The sequence below is a fragment of the Eulemur rufifrons genome, chromosome 10, assembly GCF_041146395.1.
Source record: "Eulemur rufifrons isolate Redbay chromosome 10, OSU_ERuf_1, whole genome shotgun sequence".
NCBI classification, from domain to species: domain Eukaryota; kingdom Metazoa; phylum Chordata; class Mammalia; order Primates; family Lemuridae; genus Eulemur; species Eulemur rufifrons.
The window spans coordinates 22835142-22855864 of NC_090992.1; the positions used below are offsets into that span (position 1 = coordinate 22835142).

Here is a 20723-nt window from a genome sequence, read left to right on the forward strand (position 1 = left end):
TATTCTAGTGCAGGAGACAAACAATAATCAAGTCAACATGCAGTTAAGAAAATTACACGGTATTCTGTGCAGGAACTAAACAGGTGGATGCATGAAAGAGTAACTTAGGGGTGGAGGGACTGTTTTAGAGCAAGGGGTTGGCATTTCGAAGACGTTGCATTTGAACTGGGTTGGGAAGGATGGGAGGGAGACACCCTTGGGAAGAGGTGAGAGAAGAGAGACTGCACTCTGGTCAGATAATCAGCAAACATATTTCTAACCATTCAGACAAAAGTCAGGTGATGAGCACATCACCGTGCTCCCTAGAGCTGTGATCATGAAGTTCTGGAATGAAATCACACTTAGCTGATATTTTTGGCATGGGAAGAGTACAACTATACGAAAAACATCTGCTTTCTTGCTTCAAATGAAATGTGGCCAAAAATGCCTGACTTTGAAATAAATTTGTTTTTGAAAAAGCTACAAAATGACAAGGAAGCTAAATTTTAGTAATATTATAGCTCATCTCCAGCTTCATTGTAGTTAGCATTTCCAGTGTGGGGGATTTCAGTTGCAATTTCTATTAATGGTCAGTTTTATTTGAGTTCTATGGATACTTTCTTATGGGAAATCAGAGGAGCAGAGCTTTACTAAAACCCAAGCCTGTTACTATAAAATTCTGTTTTAAAATTGAAATTTGTCTTGATATTAACCATTGTTACGGGTTGAATTGTGTGTCTTAAAATGTGTATGTTGCAGTCCTAACTCCCAGTACCTCTGAATGTGACCTTATTTAGAAATAGGGTCTTTATAGAGGTAATCAAATTAAAGTGAAGTTAAGAGGGGAGGTCCTAATCCAATATGACTAGTGTCCTATAGAAAGGAGAAGTTTGGGCCCAGAGACACTCAAGAGAGGGAAGACAACATGAAGAGACATCAGGAGAAGGCAGCCTATACAAGCCTAGGAGAGAGGTCTGGAACAGATCCTTCCTTCACAACCCTTAGAGGGAACCAAGCCTGCGGACACCTTGATTTTGAACTTCTTGCCACCAGAACTGTGAGGCAATAAATCTATTTTGCCTAAGTCACCCAGTTTGTAGTACTTTGTTACGGTAGCCCTAGCAAACTAATACAACCGTCAATTTATGAAGACAAGAGATATGTAATACACATGTGCTTAAAAATAGAATTTGGATGTATTCCTTACCCAAGAATATTATTATTTTGCATCTTCAATTTAAGTGATGAATGAGTTTCTTCTTGATTACTAGCTTAATAAGAACAGCTTATGTAAGGTAGAACTGGGAAATAGGGATTTATGCATATTTAAAGTTTGTATAATTCTCCATATTCCTCAGTTTTTTTCAAAGATTGTATATTTTACAGGCTGAAAAGAACCATGTAAGGATAAACTTTTGGATATAAAAATAAAATAGTCATATCCAATTTATTGAAGAAAATAGCAAGATTCTTTAGTTGCTTTGATCTGTCTTTTTAATCTCCCGTTCTCTGTTTTGATGGAGGATAGTACTATCACATTTGCTATCAAACTAAACCTATTCATGAGAAATACTCCTGTAATGATGTATTCAGTACATATGTGAAGTTGCTACTTGCCCAGTTGTTGTAAACATATCCCTTTCTTTGAAATTGTGCTGCAATTACCATTATGGGTACAGATAGTCAAAATACTGTTAGTGTCATGATTGTTTCCATAATCTGATCATCATTATCTTGACTATTGTATAAAAATAATGTGGTTAAGAGCCTCTAGCAACTATGGATATAACTTCAAGGGATGCAAGAATAGAGTTAGAAGATGCAAAAACTTGGGGACATGCAAATAATCATGGAAAATAAATTTTTTTTTCTCCTTGCATTTTTTACATAATGTTTTTTTTAAGTGAAGCCTAAATGCCAGATAATTATGTTAGGCATTTATACTCATAAATAAGCAAATTAAAAGACCCATTCATCGTTCTCAAGGCTATGGTGGAAATCGAGTCTTAAAAAATTAAAAGTCACAAATTCTGTGTAGTGAAAGAGAAGTTTTTAAAAGATGTAGTGGGAGATCTTTGTTCTTATGATTGATTATGTAAAAGGAGAATTTTCTGAGAAGGTGCAACTCAATCCTAATCTCAGAGGAGATGTCATAGATTATGTATAGATCATGTAGCTCACAATGTAAAGAGGACATTGAAGGGGGTGAAACTAGAGGTGAGGAGGTTTTCAAGAGGCAAATCAGAGATGATGGTGGCTTCCATCATCTAAGATAGTGGCAGTGGGGCTTGGAGTGAAGGGTTCATGTTCACCTGCTAGAGCTGTGCTGGTTGTGTAAGGCCAGTGTTCGTTCTAATTGGTCAGTTTGCATACCATTTGTGATGTGAAATATCTTGAGTATGACTCCTGGGAGGAGGTGATGTGAAGGGAGGATTGAGAAATATTTAGCAGACAAAGCCAAAAGGATAGACATTTAAATAAATGATGCAATACCATTCTATGAATGCAGGAATGGACATGAATATATGTCCAAGGTATAGAGCCGATTCTAAGAGGCCAATGATTACCACCATTGAGGATGTCGGAAAAGACTTTTGAGAGAATGTAATGCCTCAGCTGGTTTTCTTCATGCAAAAAATTGGATAAGTGCTTTTCAGACAAAAGAAACAGCATGTGCCCAATGTGCAAAGTATTAAAACTGAGTGTGATTTTCAGCCATCTACATATTGATATTGCTGAATTATAATGTACAAGATATGAAGAAATGGTCTTACTGGGAAAGATATTACCGGAAAGCTATTTTATCTTATATTGCGGTAAACAGTAATCATTAAAGTTCATTCAGGTAATCATATTTAGCATGTGCTTTGTATATAATTCTGTATCAGTTGTTGGGGTACTTTAATCAAAGGGTGAATTTTCCATGCCACGTTTTACATCTATTATTTTGAGACTAATGCAAAGTGAGTGGAATAAAAGTGATCTGCTACTCCATTTATGTAGTGTTGCCTCATTTCTTTATATAGCTGTCTATAATGGAATTTAGTATTGCTAGTTAAAAAAGGAGCCATGGAGCCTCACTAAATACAAAATAACGTATAGGAAACTGGGTTGTCCTGGCAAATTACTTCTACCTTATCGTATGCTGATTTGCATATTTTCATAACATTGGCAGAATATGATTCTGAGGTCATGAACAAAAATAATCATCAGCATGACATATGAAACCAATTAGAATACAGAGGGAGAATATTTGTCCTGTGCTATTCTGAATCAATGTCTGGCAAAATAGTATGCATTCATCCTTTTATATATCCAACTCTCTACTTCACATCTTTGCTTACTTGTCTCTTCCTCATGAAAACCATAGATGCAGTCTTTATTTTCCCTTTAGAAACCTGGAGAGCTTATTTTTCTTATTACAAATTTGATGAAAAATTGCTTATGTAAGTTTTTTTAATGCCCATCTATTAATACTTGTTAAAGTGACAGCAACTAGAGAGGAGGGACATGGTCTTGAGAGACAAGAAATATGGTACTCTTTTTGGTGTGATGGTATAGCATAGTAGTCAAGGGTTCTGGATCTTGTGTCAAAAAAGCTGAATTCAAATCCCATCCTCCACCTCGCAAGCCTCACCTATACAATTGGGATAACATTTCTACCCCGTCAATGTTGTCTTAATGCATTTATCACCTGTCTCCCCATCCAGTCTGCAAGTTTATGAGAGAACATGGAACTTGACATCTGTTTTGCTATGTCCCCAGTGCCTAAAACATTACTTGGCACACCATAAGCTTTTAATAAATATTTGTGGAATACATGAATTAATACACAGCATCTGTAGTTAGATAGGGTTTTAGTGAGGGGTAAATAGGTTGATATCTACAAAGCTCTTAGCATAGTACCAATGACAGAATAGGCACTTAGTAATATAAACATTTTTATTTTTATTTAATAACTAGTAACTATAATAATATAGCATTTGAATATTTTTGTCCAAGTCTTTTTGTGTACTTAGTGTTTGCATTCCTCTTGGATAAATATCTAGAAGTGGGATTACTGGGTCTTGGTGTATATATCGGTTTAACTCTGTAAAATACTCTCAAACCGTTCTTCAAAGTGGTTATTTCATTTTCAACCCCAATAGCAGTGTATGGAAATTTGGGTTGCTCTACATCCTTGACAACAGTTGGTGGTGTTCTTTATAAATTTAGCCATTCTAGTGGGAGTGTAGTGGTATCTCATTGTGGTTTTAATTTGCACTTTTTCTGATGACTAACGCTGTTGAGCAATTTTTCATGTGCTTATTGGACAGTTTGCATATCTTCTTTTTGAAAAGTGTCTGTTTTAGTCTTTTGCTCATTTTTAATTGGGTTATGTGTCATTTTATTATTGAGTCGTAGCAGTTATGTACACATTCTGGGTACAGTCTCTTACAAGACACATACATTTTTTATATAGAGATAAATTTTCTTTTCGTCTGTAACTTTCCTACTCACTTTCATAACAGCCCTTTATTTTCCCCTCAGTACTTTTATTTCAATATAATTTTAGATTTACAGAAGAGTTGCAAAGATAGTACAGAGAGTTCCCAAATACCCTTCACTTAGCTTCCTCTAATGTTAACGTCTTACATAATCATGGTACATTTATTAAAATTAAGAAATTAACATTGGTGCAATATTATTTAATAGCTTACTTTACTATTTACTGTTAAATAAGAGACTTCATTCAAATTTTCCCAAATTTTCTACTAATATTCTTTTTCTGTTCCAGGATCCAATTCAGGATTCAGTCCAGGGTACCACATTACATTTAAGTTTCATGTGTCCTTAGTCTCTTCCATTCTATGACAATTTCTCAGGTTTTCCTTGCCTCTCACGACCTTGATAACTTTTCAGAGTTCTGGTCAGGTATTTTTTTAGAGCATCCCTTAATTTGGGGTTAATCACATTTTGATGATCAGAAATTTGAAAATTTTTATGAAGTTCAATTTATCAATGTTTTCTCACCCAGTTAAGGCTTTCTATGTCCTATTCAAAAAATCTTTCGCCATCCAAAGGTTATGTATGAATATATTCTCCTATGTTTCCTTCAAGAAGTTTTATAGTTTTTGCTTTTATGTTTAAGTTTATGAACCAATTTGGATTAATTTTTTTCTATGGATTGAAGTAAGGAGTCATTATTTTTTTTCCTGTATGGATGACTAGTTTTCCAACATTTATTTAAAATTTTGACCTTTTCTCATTGTACTGCTTTGGTGCCTTTGTTGAAAATGAAAGTATATGAGTGTGGGTCTGTGTCTGGATTCTATTTTTTTTTCCTTTGATCAAATTATCTTTTTAAAAAAATTTCAAATATTACAAGGGTACAAGTTGTTTTCTTACATGGGTGAATTGAATAATGCTGAAGTCGGGCTTTTAATGTGCCTGTCACCAGAGTAGTGTACATTGTATCTACCCCCTCCCCCTTCTTAGTTTCCAGTGTCCTTTACACCACTATGCCTGGTTTATCAGGGTTTTCATTGGGGGTCATATTTATTTTATAGTTATTGGCCAATTTATATATAATATTTCTTCTTATGTCGGTTTTGTGAGTTGTCTCTCTAAATGAATTTGTTCCCTTTCATCTAATTTTTAAAATTTATTAACATAAAGCTGTCCATAGTATTTCTTATTTTTTTAATTCCTTTAGGCTCTGTGCTGATATTCTTTTTTTTAAATTTCAGATATTAGTAGTTTATAATTCTCTCTGTCAGTCTTTCCTTCCCCCCCATCAGTGAGATTAAGGGTTTATTAATTTATAGATATTTTTAAGGAATCTGCTTTTGGTTTCATTGATTTTTCTCAACTGTTTTGCATTTTATAGGTTTTACTCATATGTATTATTTTCTTCTTTCTAATTTGTGCTTAATTTGCATTTTTTTTTAATAATTCCTTAAGGTAAGTTCTAGATCATTGAGTCCTTATCTAAGAATACCAAAATTTCTGGAAACAAACAAACAGACAACAACAAGAAAAACCTCTTGATCTTCCTTCACTGATTATTTTCTTTCCTGCTTATCAGTCACATTTTCCTGCTTCTAGTTTAGGAGTTCCTCTGATGTCTTTTGTCCTCTGTCTTGTTGGAAGTCCAGTGTCTGCACACACTGTATGACCTGCAGGATCCCTATTCAACTCACAAATCTCCAGAAATTGTCTTTGGCAAGGCTTTATAAAGTTGTGACCTGTTCTTGCACTGCTTAGTATTTGGTTATATCAAAATGGAAAACCTTTGTGGAGATTTTTGGAGTTTCTTCCCTGTGCAATTCCCACCTCTTCAGTATCCTGCCCAGTACCTTGCCTCATGAATTTCAGGTTCTTCATTAACCCCAAATCTGGGTCTCTGTTTCTTTTGCTTAGCCAAACTATTGTGCCCTGTTTAAGGTACAGTTTCCATTGCTGTGCTTTGCACAGTGCTCCCAGGCAGGAGGTTGTTGTGCTTATGGACCTCACTTCCTGTGTTTCCTTTCTTCTAAAGATTGCAGCCCTGTGCTGTCTAATGTCAAGTATTAAACAAAGTTGATTTGTATATTTTATGCAATTTAATAGATTGTTTACAGCAGACATTAAAGCGGGGAGGGACATGAGGTTTGGCAATATAAGTCTAATGCTCCTTAGTACTCTGATGCAGACCCAGGCGTTAGGAATATGTTTGCATTTCACGTTGCTTATCCAAGATAACTTTTGATTTGTAGATCATTCAGTCGATACATTTGCACACATATATATGTGTTCTATACTATTCTAATAAACAACTTGTCTCCTTTATGGTGATTATATTAAATAATGAAAGTACTGATATTTTAAACAATCTCTATATTTTTGTTTATTATTGTTTGTTCTGGGATATATGTAAATCTATATTGTAATGAGGTTCATTGTATGAGAACAACTTTTTTTACCTTATTTTATATTCTGATTTAGATTATGTTTTCTCCATCAATATAATGAAGTTATATTTAAGTTTATATAATATAATGGAAATGTAGAAACATTTGTATAAATTTTATAATACATAAGCTATTTTATGTAAGATAATATAAATATAAAATATATAAATATAAATTTATATATAAATACATAAATTTATATATAAATATATATAAAATTCATATACAACTATAAAATATAAATATAAAATAAAGTAATAATTGTTTAAAGTATATGAAATTATTATATAATATTTATTTTATATATTTTATATGTATATAGAAAATTAATAATAAATAATATTTGTTATATTTTAGTTATCTAACATATTACTCTGTTTTCTTTTTTCTGTAGAGAGGAAGAAGTATATTTAAATACAGATATACACACAATACACCTAAAAGAAAATCAGCTTCAATGTCAAATACATTTTACTAGATTATTCTTAGAAAATGTATTAGGAAAATCTATGTAATTTTGAAAAAGTATAGTAGTTAACTGAAGACCAAACACTTAAGCTGGTGGGTCTCTAAAACTGTGCCATTAACATTGAAAAATAAAAGCATAATTAGGTCAGTATCTTTTAAACTGTCAAAAGGGAAAATAGCATAGTTAATAGTTTAAAAAATAAAGTACTCAAAAGGCTATTGCAATTTAAAATGGATAATGGAAAATCACAACTGTCTGTTTAAAGATCTGTGGTTGAAAGGTAATTAATTCCACCTTGCTAAAGGCAAATTATTTTCCCATGCTTTGAATACTGCTTGCTGCACTTTTTTTTTTTTTAAACAAAGACTTGACACAAAATACATTTTTTAAAAAGAAGTTCAGACTTCTTTTGGAAAGCAGGTCTCATACATGTGCATAGCTCTTTGTGTTTCTTTATTTCAAGATAGTTTTATAATTTGTTCAATGAGTTTATAATGCATATATTTTTTAATAGGGCAATTTATTCAAGAACTTTTCAGGCATTTGGCTAAGGACTGAAAGTTTATTATTTAAAACATTTCTTTAACTAGATGATACATGCCCATTTAAAAATATCAAGCACAATTTGATTAATAAGAATAATTTGAGTTTAAAACATGTGGGGAAATTTTGACTTTGCTTGATATGTTTGGAGACATTTTTAATGACATAAAACTGGAAATGTCAATAATCTCCCTTCAATTAAATGGATTTTTACCATCACAAGGAAAAGAATATTATACACAAGAGTCTATTCATTGAAAACATAAGGGAGATTCATGCTAGTATTTCAGTCTTCACTTAAAAAGGGATTATAAACTAAGAGAAGGGAAGGGAAAATAAAACAAGGACAACAGCAGCAACAAGAAACAAGCAAACCAAAAAATCCATTAATCAACTACCCATTAAAGATTACACAAAATAATGGGCATTTTATGTACATTTTATTGCTACAACAATCCTGTGATATCCATTTTACAAATGGAGCCCCATTTACTGGATCCCTAAACTCATGTTTTTTCCATTATTCCATGTTGACTTCAGGGTCATCTCCTCCAGCCCTGTTGTTTTATTTGTTTGGGGAGTTGGGTGGGGTAGAAAGAATGGGAAAAAAAAAAAAAAAAGAACCAACAAACCAACCGAACACAAAAAAGCAAAACTGAGTCCCAGAAAGATGGAGGTACTTAGCTTACTTAAGGACACACAGTAAGTAAGTATTAGTCTGAGTATTCATTCGGTCTTGAATATCCTCAGTGCCTTCCTCTGTAGCAGACTCAGTGGCATTATCCTCAGAGTAGTAAATGCACTCAGAGAGAAACCATATATTCAAATGTTAAAAAGCTGCAATTTTGCACCAAAAGGGCCCGTTAGAACTCACATCCTGCGGACTTCAAACCACTTGCTTTGTTTTATTGTTTTTGAATGACTTCTTTTTTTCATTGCTCTCCTAGCCAGTAGGCTTGGTATTTGAACCATGAAATCAATTTTCCTCATCATAGAGTGTGAAGGGCCACAGGATACAGTATTTTCTCTTAAAAAAAAAAAAAAAATTAATAGAGACAAGCAAGGAAATTTACTGAGCATTTATGTTCTCTGTGGTGTGTCCCGCTCCCCCCGCCCCCACACCTCAACCCTCAGAGTAAGGACGAAACACTTGGCCTTTCCATGCTTCTCTTTTATCCAGTCTATCTAGTGGTGATTGTGATAAATGGCTTGAAAATATTTACCTGGATTGTTCTTATATTAGAAGAAAAAAATGTTTTTGTTGTATTTTAATTTTTTGTTTAGTTGATTATTTTCAAAATTCTGCATAGTCATTAATAGGCATGAAATTGGTCTTATCTAGAGAGGGGCTGATAATTCCATTATTTAGAGATAATTATATTTTGTACATTTTACTAATTTCAGCTATCCATTGATAGTTTGAACCCTTGAATGTTTAGGGGAAAGGCCATAAACTTTCACAGTTGACAAGGGCATGTAGAAGGTTAACTAGTTTAGTATATTCTCCTTATTTTACAGATGAGTATATGAACTCCAGTAAGGAGAGTGATTTGCTTAAGGTCATTTTGACTCCCACTGTTCTCTTCTCATGTTTGCCTATTATTGGTCATAGTTTGGGCCTCAGGAAGGGTACATGCTTTCTCTCTCTCGAGAGAAAACTAATACATATTTCCTTATTTTGAATTATTTTTGAAATATACTGATTGACAAGCTAATATTAGATGAAAGAATGAATGCATAAGCTTTTAAAAAGGGTGCCAATAAAAAGAATTTAATAGATTACTGTTCTTAATTTGGTAAGTAGACCTTGGTTTTTCAACCAACACAGAAAGTCACTGCAGCTTCAGGATATCAGAGTCAATGAAGAATCAGAAATATGATATTTTTGGCCCATAATTAATTTTAAAATGCAATGGTATTGATGTTGTTTTAAGTATGGCTAGAAGAAATAAAATAAAACAAAATAATTTGAATCTATCTTAACTCCTTTAAAGGAAGAGCAATTGACTCTTCAAAGATTTCCAGTAGAGTTAACACAGTTATATGACACACACTTTTGATATGTGAATATGTACAAGGACCAATTCTGATATACTTTCAGGCATCCATTTCAAATACCTTTCTCTTTCTGTATTTGTATCCTTTGGGTCTGAAACATGACTAAAAGATTTATTCAAAGCCTTCTAAACTCCATACAATAAAATATTATTTTTATGACTGCACTATGTTGGGTGGCAGCTTTTCAACAAAAATTGTGGGTGAAGCTATGTTTACTCTCTTCATTTCTTAAACTTAATTATTTCCAAATGTTTCTCTAAGGAACATCCCAATATCTCATACTGACACCAGTCAAGAAAATTTTAAATAATTTTTCATTTGATCAAAAAACCCAAGTAAAGGAAATTTTCACTCAAATATAGGCAAGTGGTAGCTGGACTTTAAGAACAGGAGCAGAATCACCAGAAGCTTCTTGTGTCAATTCGGGTTTGAGGATAGGACAGGCCAGCATCCCAGCTGGAGATGAAATGAAAGTTGACCTTCTATGACCTTCCATGACCCTCCATGAGTTTTCTGTCCCCTCTGCCAAGTATTAATAATTTGAAAAGTTGTAATAGAACTAGCTTGTGTAATGTGTCCAGAGGGCTTTGAGCTGTCAGGTTGTAATGGGATTTTGTGAAGAGAATGAAGTTGGTATTATTGTCTTGATTATGCTGTCTCATATTCCAGGCTTCACAGGTCTTCATCAGCATCACAGATTGGCTGAATCCATCGCAGGCTCTCTGGGAAATTCTAGTCATTGCTAAAAAAAATGAGATAAAAAGACTGCATTTATGCTTGAGTCTCCATGGGATCCATGATTATGCTCTGTTGAGTTTAGATTAGATTCTATCTGTTAGATAGAACACTTCAGCAATCCCAGTGCCAACGGGCTCAGCGGTGCTTTCTTCTTGGGCAGTGCTAATGACCATCACTACACTTGGGCTCTGTCCTTCAGGTTTAGTCCTATAGCAAGCTTCAAGGGTCAGGATTTGGGAGAAGTTTGCAAGATGTTCAGTTTAAGTTAACTATTTGTAAGGGACTCTGCTGCCTTGTGTTCTTTTTTTGTATTTCAAAATATTAAGGGTGTACAAATGTTTTTGGTTACATGGATCATTTTTGCAATGCTTGAGTCATGACTATAAGTGTACCCATCACCCAGATGGTGTTCATTTTACCTGTTAGGTAGGTTTCCCCCCTCTCCTCCTTCCCCCTATCACCTGCTTGATTTCAACTGAGGTTTACTTTCCTCTGGTGTACATGCGTGCTCGTCAGTTAGTTCCGGTTTAGTAGAGAGTGCATGTGGTGTTTGTTTTTCCATTCTTCAGGTACTTCACTTAGGATAATGATCTCCAGTTCCATCTCAATTGTTGGAAAAAGCATTAATTCATCCTTTTTATGAATGAGTAGTACTCCATGGTATACATATACAACATTTTTTTAATCTACTCAGGAATTGATGGGCACTGGAGTTGATTCCACATCTTTGCAATTGTGAATTGTGCTGTAATGAACATTCAAGTGCAGGTGTCTTTTTTGATAAAATGACTTATTTTTCTTTGGGTGAATACCCAGTAGTTGGATTACTGGATCGAATGGTAGGTCTGCTTTTAGTTCTTTGAGTTATCCGCATAATGTTTTCCATAGAGATTGTACTAATTTGTAGTCCCACTAACAGTGTATAAACACTCCTTTCTCTCTGCATCCACACCAGCATCTGTTGTTTTTGGACTTTTTAACAAAAGCCATTCTAACAGAGATAAGACAATATCTCATTTTGGTTTCAATTTGCATTTCCCTGGTGATTAATGTTGAGCATGTTTTCATAGGTTTATTGGCCATTCATCTATCTTCTTTTGAAAACTTACGTTCATGTCTTTTGCCCACTTTTTAATGGTTTTTTTTCCTTGCTGATTTGTTTGTGTTCTTTGCAGATTCTGGATTTTAGCCCTTTATTGGATGTATAGTTTGTGAATATTTCCTCCCATTTTGCAGGCTATTTGCTCTGTTGGTTATTTCCTTAGCTGTGCAGAAGCTCCTGTGTTCTTAAAGATGAGATGCAATTATGTTGGAATCACCCGTGAACTTTGAGCAATATGTTATAGATCTAAAGCATAATGCATGGGCTGACTGAATTAAAACTCGTCTTAGGAAGTTCAATAACGTTGAACTCAGTTTTTAAGCATTTCCTACATAGCATATAAAACTTCTAAGGTGAGGATAAGGGGTGTCTCCCCTTAAATGTTAGCTATTCTTGAGTTTTGCACTTTTTAAATGGAAAAAGACCAAAAGGCAGCTGAGAGGCATGAATCTGATGGGGAATACAGCCTTATTATGTAATCATTTTATCAAATTTTTATATATAAATAAATATATATAATAGTTTAATGTATGTATATATGTGATTAAACTATTTCCTAAAGAAATATTTGGCCAAGTGTATAAAGATGTAATATTTAAGGATATACCTTTCAGAGTTATCAATATTAGTAGGAAAAAACCTAAAGAAAAAAACCATATTATCCAACATAATAATATGATTCATTTAATCCTCTAAAGAGGTATTATAGTCACTATGTTATAGATAGGAAAAAAAAAGAATCAGAGAGGTTGCATAACCAGTCCAAAGTCAAATCACATAGCTGGCAAGGAATAGAATCAGGGATCACTCCTGGATTTCTCTGAAACTTCCTACTGAAACTGCTCCCTGAAGGCAGTTTGGTAGCCTGTTGCCCGTGGCTTGTCAACCTCAGAACGGCGGGGGTGGTGGTAGTTTCTTGTCACCATTCCTAGTAGCCGTCCTTAACACTTCAGCTTTCCCATATGGGTTGAGCAATGTTCATGACTTCTCCTGAGTCTGGTTAGGGATGGAAATGTGAAGTCTTGTTTGGTTACACAAATTGTAATTTGAAGGTTTGCAGTAGTGGATCAAAAGACGTATACCAGCTTATATCTGCTTCAATTTATTTTAATTTTTCCAACTCATATTAATAGAAGACAAAAGGATAGGGAGCTATGATATCCTTTCCTTGTGGTGCTGCCAACACATGAGGATCTCACACACCCTCTATTTTAGAGTAGTACGTTTCCTTTGGGAGTTGCCCCTGACTTTATTTCTGGTTCAACTAATAACATGCTTGAAAACCCATAAATACTAGCAAAGAAATCTTCCATTTATTGCCACAATTTTATTCGTTGAGCCTTGAATACCATTCAGCCTCTGGAGTACCGAATCTACTACTTTGAGGAGTTGATGTTTAATTTCTTAAGGGTAACTTGATATAGTGAAAATTCAGGGTGATTTAGGGCAATAATGTTCATGTTTTTCTACAGGAAAATAAAGCATTAAACACATTCTTTAAAATGAGTGAAACAGAAAATTTTTTCTAATAAATATTTTTTTATTAAGAATAATTTGTTCAATTGTCAATAACAAAAACACCTGGAATGACCATCTAGGGAGTGTATGCTATGTTCCCACTTCTTTCAGAATTAAAATGGTGCCTTTCTCTTTATTTATTTATTTTTTATAAATTTCTTTTTTAAAGAGTCTAATGACATTAAGCCTGTGGTCCCCAACCCCCAGGCCGTGGACTGGTGTACCCTTCTGTGGCCTGTTAGGAACCGGGCTGCACAGCAGGAGGTGAACAGTGGAAGAGTGAGTGAATCTTTATCTGTATTTACAGCCACTCCCCATTACTCGCATCACTGCCTGAGATCTGCCTCCTTTCATATCAGCAGGGGCATTAGATTCTCATAGGAGTGTGACCCTTACTGTAAACTGTGCATGCGAGGGATCTAGGTTGCATGCTCCTTAAGAGAACACAATGCCTGATGATCTGCGGTTAGCTGAGGCAGTGATGCTAGTGCTGGGAAGCTGCTGGAAATATAGATTATCATTAGCAGAGAGGTTGACTGAACAATAAATATGATGCACTTGAATCATCCCCAAACCACCCCCCAGCCACCACCTGCTCCGTGGAAAAATTGTCTTCCATGAAACTGGCCCCTGGTGCCAAAAAGGTTGGGGACTGCTGTATTAAACCATTCATTTATTTTCAAATTATTTTACTATATTAGTCAGTTTGTTGTTTTTCCTATAGTATTTTTTATGGAATAATAATTGATATTTCTTTATTATTTTATATTTATTTTTAAATATTATTATTTAAACTTATTATTCAAATAACTGTGACTGTCATAAATAATAGATCATTCTCATGAGTATATGAGGTAGGTGTATTCAGGAAAAGTTTTCCTATTATAAGAGTGTTTGAATAATCTAACATTTAATCATACAAAAACATATTCATACTTGGGAGTTAAATTTTAAAGTTTTCAAAAAGTGAAGACTGTAACTTTCTAAATAGCTAGATATTAATTTGTGACTAAGCATCATGTGATTTATTGTGTTAACTAAAAACAACACTAACAACAGCAATCACCTTAAACAAGGTATATTTTATAAACCAATTAGAATTTCAAATGTCAAACTGCTAGGAAAGATAGATTTATAGAGCTAAAAATAATAAAATGGATTTTGTGTAGACCAGTTTTAAGCTTTTACTACTTATATAGGGAATTTCTAAGTAAAGGAATATAGTGTCTTGGATGAGGCATCATGACCAATGTTGATGGGATATTTCCCTACTGATCTGAATTTTCTTTAAATTGAATTAAAAAAAAAAAAACAAGATACCAAGTGGTATTTCAAGTTGGAAAATATACAGTATTCCACTGGGAACATTATTGGCTGCCTGGAGAAGCAGAAGTATCTAGTGTATTATATAGTGCAAAGTTTGGCATCACTTCAGAAAACCCTTCACATTTAATGCTTCTTTTCATAGTAAAGTTGATTTACTCTTTATACATCAAAAGATTCTGGAAATGTCATCAGTTTTCTTTCATCTTACACACACACACACACAGAACATGTCAGTAAGTATATCTCCACTGCCTTTTGACTTGTTAATGTAAATTTGTGAGTCAACTCATTAGATAATATATGGTAAAATACTCATGATTTACATTTATGTTGGAACTAAGCCAGTCAAGGAGAAATTAAGTCATCTCTCACAATCTTTTCTCATCTATTACAAAATCTAGTAAGCATTCCCAAATTCTTCTTTTTGTGTCACCAAATGTAGACAGTCTTAGAATAGCCTGCTACAATCTAGTATCTCATATAATGTTTTCATTATTTTTTCTGATTAGATTATAAACTCTAATAATCTCAATCAGAGGAAGAGGCCTTGTTTTTTTTCAGTTCTGGCCTTACCACACTACCTAAAATGGTTAAGTTTGAGATCTTTTTATGTTTTTTTAATTGTAACTATAGATATATATTTATCAGTGTGTTTAGAGGATATACCATATCAAGTAGGATTTTTTAATTTAATTTTTTAATTGTCAAATAAAAATACATGTACATTTATTGTGTACAATATACATTACCTCACATCAAGTAGGGTTTTATAAACCGACAATGCTTCCTCATGAACAAATGTATTAGCTAATTCATTATATTAATAGATTAAAGGCAAAAAATATATATATCCCTTAGATGCTAAAAAAATAGTTCATTGAGGTGGTCAGATACATATAAGTGTATTAAGTTGATAGTTTCTCCCATACCAGAAATAATCCATTATAATGTAATGGAAATATACCTTGAAACATGCATAGTTATTTGTGGAAGAAAGAGCAAAGTGAACCTGAATAATTTTTTATACACACGTTTTCTTATTTCATTGGAACCAATGTTATAAAGACCTCAGTTCTCCCAAACTGATTTGAAAACACAATGGAATTTTCATTAAAATTTCAATAGGATTTTTTTAAGGGAGAGTTTTTCATCTCAAAGAATAAATTTGCGAATTAAGTAGCTCAGTGAAACCTAGCATATGAAAAAGTGACATTTCAAATCAATGGGAAAAGGATTAAATACTTAAAATGATAAATGGCTATGTGGTAAAACTTAGAATTAATAAATTAGAAGATTTTTCTCTCCTGCTTCTTTTCCAGAATTGAGGGGAAAACCCCACTTAGGACAAAGTATAATTACCTCTAATATTTAAGCATCTCATTTATATCAATAAGGAAAATGTAGAAAAATGAGAATAGGTATTGTGAAATATTCTTCAGCCTTAATAATAATTAAAGAAATTATAAATTAAGAAAGAGATACCACCTTATTTTTGGAAGACATTAAAATATCAGTAGTATTCTAAACAATTCAAATATTGTTCCTTGCTATTTAATAGTATCTATCAAAATTAAAAATGCACATATCAGTTGATACAGCTATCTTACTTTTAGAAATCAATCATGCAAATACTAGCATTAGTGCAAAAATATATATTTGCAATAATATTTGTTCTGGTATAATTTGTAATAGGAAAGAAACATTGTAAACAACATACAAGTCTTATCAATGGGGGAAAGAATGTATACATTTTTGTAAATCAATAAAATAGGATATGAAGTAGAAATAAAAAGAATAAAGTAAATTTACTTGTATTCATTTGACAGATGTCTGAGATTACAGCAAACAGATTCCAAAGGAAAAATAAAAGGAAGGAAATTCAAAGTCATAGACTCTGGTAGCCATGTGTGGAGCAAGCATGGGTTCAAAGACTGAGCTGAAGACTTTTAGGAGTGCCTGCAGTAATTCAAGGGGTAGAGGGTCACTTACGGACTAGGGACTAGAATGAGGAAAAGGGACTACATTCTGTAGATACTCAGAAGACAGAATCCGTGTGATTAGATTACAGAGAGGAAGAGACAGAGAAGTGACGACAGTAGCATCCAATGATCACACGATGAGGCTACTTTTTTAAATTAATACTCTCTTGCCTGGACTCTAGGTATAATAAAAGGTATTTTGCAAGTCTGACTACCTGGTGTGAAAATCAAGAACAATCATTTTTAAGAAAAGTTCTGAAATATTAATGAGTTGTATTTTCTGAGGTCTTGTAGTGAAGGCCTAAGTTCTTAAAAATCAAGATTGAAATATGGACTCACAAATATGAATATGAATTCACAAACCTATCATACGTTTTCTCTACTGGGAACATTAACCTAGTTATTAATCTGTTTTTGCATCTGGGTTGTGGGGAATCACTCTCCGTAACACACTACTTTCTTTATTGATCACTTCACATGATGCTATTCACGTGATTAAGACTTGATAGATACGTCACTGCCTCTTGATACTCATTCTTGTTCAGTTCATGAGGCTGAACAATATCGAAAGTTAAAACAGCTGCTGTTTTACAGACAAAATGCAATGTGTATGCGATGAGAATGCCATTTTACTTAACTTGCTCTAAGACAATCTCTATATGGAATAGAATTCTTAAGCTGAGGATTCTGTAGACATACCTCTCTTACCTTTCTAATTAAGAACCCCTGGAAGACCAGGCCTCCTTCTTGGTTTTGAAGGTTCCGAAAGGGATGCTTCCCACCATGCTCCTCCATTTGCACGTATCTTCCCAAATGAAGAAAACAATCCCTTGCAGTACTGATGGGGCCTTAGCAAAGATTCCACATGACAGCTTCAGAAGCTGCTTCAGAAGACTAGTACCGTTTTTATCAGATGATGGAAAGAGTTGCTTTTATTTAATTATTTTAATGTTTAATTCACTTAGTTTCCATGAGTTACATTTGCACCTGAAAAGTTTCGTATTGAGAACATGAACTATAAATAAACACTTTTTTTTCTTAAGGGACACTAACTAATGACGAGTCATGCATGAGTCATTGACTTCAGTCTCATAGGACACAACTTTAGTCTAACTACTATTCATTTAGTTCTTATTTTTATTATACACATAGCAACAGTTTTCTACTATTAAGTAATTTGTTGGAACGCTCACGTCTTAGATATGAGACTTGTTTTCTTTTATTATTATTTATCATTATTTTCCTGCCTTTTTTGTGAATTACAAGACCAACAATTATATCTTTTTTTAAAATCAATTTTGATGTCATAGGTAAATTTGGGAAGTAGTGGTTTTGTTTTATAATGCTAGCTTTATCTACCCTCCAAAAGCATTTATCTTTTATCCTGGAAGATTTATAAATCAGGGAGGGGCTGATGGCTGGTGACAGCGTTAAAACCCTCTCAGAACAGCAAGGGAATCCTAGAGTGAGGAAGAAAGTTTCTGAATAGCTACTAGCCTGACTGCCATTTGGAGAAAGACCCAGAAGAAGGGATTTTTTAGAAATAACTTAGGAACAGTAAGCATGTAGGAAAGGATATCTTGTTCTAGATATATGGTTTGAGACTATATTGAAGAAAAAGTTCACCAAGGCAAGTCTGTGTTTTAGATTCTATTAGGTCTTTATCAAAATGTATTATGAACTTTTTATATGACAATCACTATAAAGGCTATGGAGTCTCTATCAAGTTACTCACTAATTTTAGACCCATGTTTCCTCTTCTGTAAAATTGAAATAAATTGTAGGAGTCCTAAAGTTTGGGGGATGGGCAGGTAGTAATATTTCTGGATACTTATTGAGCACTTATGTTGTTCTGGGTAGTGTGCTAAATGCTTAGTGAATAGTATCTCAATTAAGCCTCAAGGGTTCTAACAAGTAGTGTTGATCATCACTATTTTATAATTGATGAAAATGTTTTAGGAGGTGCCTGTGTGACTTAGCCAATTTCACATTGCCGATATACCATAAACCACCCTTGTGAACCATGTTTACTTTGCTCTAAACCTGAATTCTCAACCAGTATTCTAAAATATTTCCATAGATGATTTCTTTGGACTTTTATATTTTGGAGATTTATGTTTATTATATCCCTTAAAATGCTGGACATACAGTTTATATTTTTAAAACTTGTTTTTAAACATGACATGTGGAATCTAAGACAAATTGGGATAATTTAGTTATGAAATTGATAAAAAGAAAACCTCCTAGCCAGAGATAGTAAGTATAGGTAAGTGACTTAAATGGTTATTTAACTGAACACATTTTATAGCTGAGACAATATTTTTTCCTAGTATCCACTGAAAACATTTATTGGTGGAACTGATTTTTTTTTCTCTGAAGTCTAGTGATCATCTTCCATGATTACTGTACAAACATTGGATTTTCTAACCTGCTATGCAAATCATTTTCCCTATCCCTCTCTGAATAATCCATAATTTGAAACCCATTGGTATGCTTTAGGGAGGCTTTTGATTTAACTTTGGATTTAAGTCTGTAAAAACAGTACAATTTCATAAAAAGAAAGAGCTTGTATTCTTATAGTCACCAAGTAGTGACTCTAATAAGTCTAAGGCTATTAGGCTAAAATTTAATATAAGTAGTGACTCTTAATAAGCCTAGGCTAAACATTTTTGGGTAGCATTTTTTCTTTGTTTCTCAAAGGACAGCTCCTTGACCACATAATCATTCAGTGCAGTTTGTTTAATTTGGTACATAGAAAAAGACCTATACAGCAGCTACAATGTTGCCCAACCATGCTACGTGATATATAGCTTTCTCAGTGTCGCCTGGGACAGCAATTTCAGGAAGATGCTGTACCAGCGAAGACTTCAGCTCCTTAGTCTAAATGCCTGAGTTTGAGTTCAGATTTTCTCATTTCCTACCGTGACAAATTTATTTACCGTGTTTGTCTTTTGTTTTCCTCATATGTAAGACAGGAACGTGATAGTATTACAATATCCACCTCATAACATTGTTAATGAAAATTAGATTAAGTGATATAATTTATGTAAATTGCCTGGCAGGGCATACATGCTTAATAAACGTTGCCTATTATTAACTGCCTCATTTATATTGTTTTTCTTTTCTCATGGGCTACTATAAATGCTTTAGACATAATTTGGAAGATCATTCTATCTTCTACTGTACTCATATTATTACATAATAAATAGCTTAAACTAAAACTGGGGTGATCTTCTCTAGAGGGAAGAAACTGTGATTAGAAAGCCTATTACTTACAGCTTTGTTACTCAGCAGCCATCCATCCTCAGCCCTAATCATCTGTTTGAAGAATGGTGGCTGTTTCATTGGAGTCCATGGTTTCCATCATCAAATGTTAGACAGCCTGAATTTCAGTCTATCTTGCATTTCTTTCAAAGGCATCGCTGGTCTCAAATAATATGTTTACCTCTTGACACAAAATCAAAATACAGGCACTTAACATAATGTATTAATAAAAAATAATGGTCTTTGCAACACAACCATGAAAAGATTTTTGATTCATGAGCTTGCTGAGTACTTTTTCGTAGCTAGGAATGATGCCTATTTTGTACAGCCATGACATCAATCTATACCTTTTGTAAATATTTTGTTCTGGAGAGGAACCACATAAAATTACTAACAAAGAAACAGATAAACATGTTTTGCTTTAGGCTGGTGAGGAGCTTTTTTGGTGCTCTGAATATTGAATGGATTATACAAGAATTTAGAAGAGAAATTAATTTTCGCACTGGGGATAATAAAAAGATAACTGTAATGTGTAAAATCAGCCATTTTTACAACTGGGAGATTTCTTTAAAACATTCTATAATCAAAAGCCAATAATCATAAAATAGTAAGAGGCAATAACTTTTTTTTCCCACCCTAAAGGTTTCATAAGTATCTTTCCAGCCATAAAAACATATTTATACAGTCGTTTCTCACCAAAACTGCATTGTTCAAGTGAGATAATGAGCCATAGGTTAGGAAGAATAAAGATCACAATGAGAGAAATAGTACTTCCTTCCTCAGGATAGGCTGAAGAACAAGGTTCACTGGGCCTG

The 20723-nt window shown here is 33.6% G+C and overlaps 1 protein-coding gene across 3 annotated transcripts in view; it reads left to right on the plus strand.

The window, feature by feature from the left end:
- GABRB2 (gamma-aminobutyric acid type A receptor subunit beta2) overlaps positions 1–20723 on the plus strand; it is a 217178-nt gene that overhangs the window by 33048 nt on the left and 163407 nt on the right. The window lies entirely within an intron of this gene.